Source organism: Suricata suricatta, chromosome 2, assembly GCF_006229205.1.
Source record: "Suricata suricatta isolate VVHF042 chromosome 2, meerkat_22Aug2017_6uvM2_HiC, whole genome shotgun sequence".
Lineage (NCBI taxonomy): Eukaryota > Metazoa > Chordata > Mammalia > Carnivora > Herpestidae > Suricata > Suricata suricatta.
In genome coordinates, this window is record NC_043701.1 from 74,081,294 (window position 1) to 74,086,153 (window position 4,860).

Genomic DNA, 4,860 nt, shown 5'->3' on the forward strand with positions numbered 1-4,860 from the left:
CCGAGGCTCTGCAGCGCGGGCGAGACGCGCGGGGAAGAGAGAAATCCTCCGAGCTGGCGAAGAGCGGGCTCACGGGCTAGCGTGCGGAGCGCGGCGCTGCAGATCCCCTCGCTTCTGCTCCCCCGGCCGGGACCCGCGGCCTCCGTCGCAAACCGACTCGGCCCGCCCAGGCTACGTCACGGCCCAGGGCGCCAATCCCGCGGGCCGTGGCGCCGCATTGGCTGCAGAGCTTTATTTCTAGAGGTGCCCGTTTAATCACGGAGGCGCGGCCAATTGCCCTGGCTGTGTGTTTCTTGGTCCCTTAGTGATTAGCGTCTGCGCGATCCACGTGGGCAAAAAACATTTCTGAAGATAGCTTTGCATTTGGCTGAAAACATTATAAAAACAACCAGCCTGTTTTAACCACCCTAGTCTTTGCACGACTAGGACGCTACCGAGGTCACTGATAAATTTGGTTCTGGGTTGCTTGTACATGTGTTTGTTTTGTTCTGTGTTAGGCATTGTATGGCATTTAAAGAAACAGTCGGGACGTGATACTTGCAAGGTACTTCCTTGACTTGCCCACTCATCCTGCTACTGGTTGTGCTGACTAAGCGTGTTAGCAGCCACGGAGAACGCTTCATGTGTCAACCTTTTTCCCGGCTGTTGCGGCATAGACAACTGGACGTGGACAGGCCTTAGTGTCACTACATTTGGAGTCTTGTACAGCATAAGTGTTGGGAAACAAACACAACCACGCTAGGTTCTCTGGACATTGCAGTTCCTAGATTAGAGAGAGCTCCAAAAATGCTGTGTGCAGGGAGAACCTATGTTGGAATGCTGTAGCCATATAGTATTTAGAGTCCAAGCAAATATTCCAGGTGATCTTTCAACGTTTAGGTCAAGAGATTAAGACAAGGGATGGACTAAGAACCACAAATCCATTGATTTGAAAATTGGCAACACAGTAGAGTCAAGTATGGTGCATATCTGATCTACCAGTTATATATTTCATAAAAGATCTTTTTGTTCAGGACTTTTTAACAGCAGTAGTACACAATCCTTCACCCAGTTCTGTTAGAAGGTTAATTGGCTTAACAAATAAGTTCACTCCCTCACATTCAGCCACATCCATTCAGCAAATATCTTTGAGAACTGCCCTGTACCAGCCAACCACCAGACAGGGTAATACAGTGATCAAGTGACAGGCAAGATACAATGGCTAAGAGCACAAGCTTTGAGGTAGATCATATCTGCTCTCAAACCTAATTACCACCACTCACAATCTATGTGATCTTGGGCGAGTCATCTAATCTCTCTTGAGCTCCTTTTTAGGTAAAAAGTGAAAATGATGTCAATAAATGAAACTAGAATATCTAACTTCAACTAGTTTTTATTAAGAAAAACATGTACAGAATATATAAGACATTTGGCAAATAAATATCCCAATGGTGGTTGTCATAGCGATAAATGCTATGATCTGGACACCAAGAGGTGCTCTAGGGACACACAAGAGGCCACCCACCAGCTTCAGCTGGCAGAGAAAGCTTCTTAAGGACTTTCTAAACCAAGACCCCAAAGCAGAGTATGATTTAGCCTATGGGAGGAGGAAAGTCAAGAAGGCAGGCCATACAGGCCAGATATTTATGTAGGACGTAGTTGAGGAGGAAGGTCAAATTGGAAATAATAACCTCCTCATTCTAGAGCTTCTTACTCTTTCGTCTCATTAATTTTCTGTGTGCGTGCTCCATTCTTTTACCTCTTCATGGTTACTACCCCCCAAAATTTCAAGTGACATGTGGCCTAAACTTGTTTTGCATCTAAACTTGGGAAAAATAAGTCTTAGAGAGCCACTGCCCACCAATGGTTTACAGACTTCATCTCTAGTTTGTAAATTTAGAATCTCATGAGAAATTTCAATCAGCCAAGTTCAAATTATGGGCAGTTTCTGGTTGTATCAGGTCCTCTACCCCAACAGGGCAACAAGTGGGACCAGCTACAACACATACCTTCTAAGATCCATCCCCTTCAGCAAAGTGGGTTAGAAGTTTTTAAATAAAGAATATGAGTAGAAGTCAATGATGGGCTTGCCAGTGTCTTGCCACTCAAAGTGTGGCTTCCGCTCCAACAACTCAGCATCACCTGGTAACTCGTTATAACTGTAGAGGCTGGATCCTCATCCCTGATCTATAGAATCATAATCTGCATTTAATAAAATCCCCAGAGAATGCATATCCACATTAAAGTCTGAAAATCACTTCTTTCATCCACTTCTATTTTTACAAATTTTGCCTTGGACCATATAGATGGACCCTTCCAATAACATAGCTTTTCATTTCTCCATCTTCATCATACTTAAGCCACTTATTCTAACGCAACATTCTGCATGTTTTCAACACCCAGGATTGTACCATGTTTGAAATAAGTCAGCCCATTTGCTAAGCCTTATCCTCCTATCCTTCCAATTTATTCATTCACATCAGTCTCTCGGCCACTTTTGTGTCTGATCCTTTGGTCTCTTGATCTTCTCCCAGTAAATCTACTCTCCTGTTTTCACTCTGTTCCCCTTCAGATTGTGATCCGTTGGTCTCTTGATTTTTCTCCCAGTAGATCTACTCCCCTGTTTTCACTCTGTTCCCATTCAGATTGCGTATGCCATCAGTGAAATAGCTCTTTAGACAGTGCCTTCAGTTCCCTTGTCCCATTTGTTTTGTCACACCTATACGGAAAGTCCCCTGAGATAGTAACCTTTCTGTCTTCTCAAAACCCGTGGCCAGGTGTCTAGTGCAGCTGGAGGGGAAAGAAAAATCATGAATGCCCCTGATTAGAATAATTTTAAATTCAAGGCAGCCTACCTCAACTGAGCCCTTTAAATTAGCCAGACTTCCTGTGTTTCCTGGGCAACTCTCTCTGTATTGTCTTGTGTCTCCCTTACCCAAAGCAGAGAACTCAGTCACCCACTCCACAAGAAAGAAACTGAAGCCATCAGGGGGAATTTCCTCAACTCCCCAGCAAACCAACACATTTACTGTATCTTCTTTCTTCATTTCTCCTTCCCTCCAATTAGAATGGAAGACATACCTGTCCGCCTCTCATATTTTACTTTCCACGCATCCCACAATCACAGGGGTATCACTATTATATCCTTTCTATGAAAAGCATTTAAACATGGCCACCTTCAAAGATGTTAAAACAAACATGCAGAAAACTTGCTTTAAGTCCATATTTTCCTCTATCATGTTTCCTTCATAATCCTCTGTGGAACTCTGTGGTTGTCTTCATAGCCATCTTTCTCCTCCCCCCTTTTTCTTTGAAAGCAGAGCCTACTTCCCAGCATAAACAAAAAAATGCCTGATGTTCACTGGCTGAAAATCCCTTGTAGCTGGGGGAGGGGCAATGTGGGTGTTGAGGGCAATGAGTCATTAGAGCAAGTTGGCTTGGGGCTTTCATAGTTTCCTCCCTAATAAAAGTATAAGAAGTATAAAAGAAGTCCTATCCCTTAGATGTTGTCATGTGAGGATGTAATATTTGAAGATGCTTCTATCGTCTCATGACCATGAAGGGGTGACCAAGAGTATCACAGAGAAGCCAACTGGAGTCTAAATCTGTGAACCGTCCACATCTGGGCTTCTTGGTTGTATGTGGTGTGTGTGTGTATGTGTGTGTGTGCACATGCGCACATGCGTGCGTGTGTGGTGAATGTCACTTTTATTGAGGGATTCCCATGCTTACCACTGAAAACATACTGATACATTGTTAAAGTTAGCATTTCAGTGAATAGATCCATATAGATTGTATCCCTTTCCTTTCCTCCCACATTGGCCTCAGTCACAAATCTGCTCTCCCCACACCGCTCCCCCATGTTCTCCCATAAATGGTCTCAGGAGATCTTGGTGCTGAATCCACGGGTGTTCAGGCCTTCTCCTAATGGCCTCTTGGCAGCACTTGGCATTTAAAAATCCTAGAAATAGCCTGTGCTATCCATCTTCTCTTCCTCCACACATCCCTTAAATATTAGCCCCCAGGGCTCTGTTATTAACCGTTTTCTCTCCTCCCTGCATGCTGTCCAAGAGCCAGCTCAGCTACATCCATGGCTTCACTTTATATCTCTATGCTAATGACTCCTAAACTTACACAGACAGACTTCCACAATTTGGCAGGAGACAGATAACTTACCAGAAGCCATTTTTGACATTAAATAACTCTCATTCATTTTGGCAATGATTTAATTGTTGTTTCTCCTCTTCTGTTGTCTCTACAGTGAGGTTATCACAGAAGGCAGTAGCTCCACAGAAAGCTGGACATTAAAATACTTGGATTTTTGGAATGCCCTGATGTTATATCAGAATCCCTAAGATGAGGCAACAGTGTTTCTCAAAGCCCCCCAGATGATTCTGGTATCCAGCCAGAGACCACCGGTTTCTGCACAGAGTATCAGGCTAAGTAACTGGACCCAGAGTTCCACTATGAATCCTGACTCTACTATCTGACACGTCAGTATCATAGACTTTGGAGTCCACACACTTTGGTTTGAATCCTGACTCCCCCCCTCCCTAGATGGATAAATTTGAGCAAGTTATTTAACACCTCTGAGTCTCCATTTTTACTTTTGTAATAAGGATGAAATGAGCAAACCAATACTTGCTCTGTAGGGTTTTGTGGGAGTCAAATAACATTTTAAACACTGGACAGTGAACACTGTACATTATGCCTACTATGCATCTCCTACAATGAACATAATACTGCAGCAAAATGAAAAAAATGCACGATTTAAAGGGAAAAAAACCTGAATATCAAGTAGAATCTTTATAGTATTATTGTTTAAAATATCTATGCATGTGAAAACCAAGACTGGGAAGAAACATGAAAATATAAAAGCAT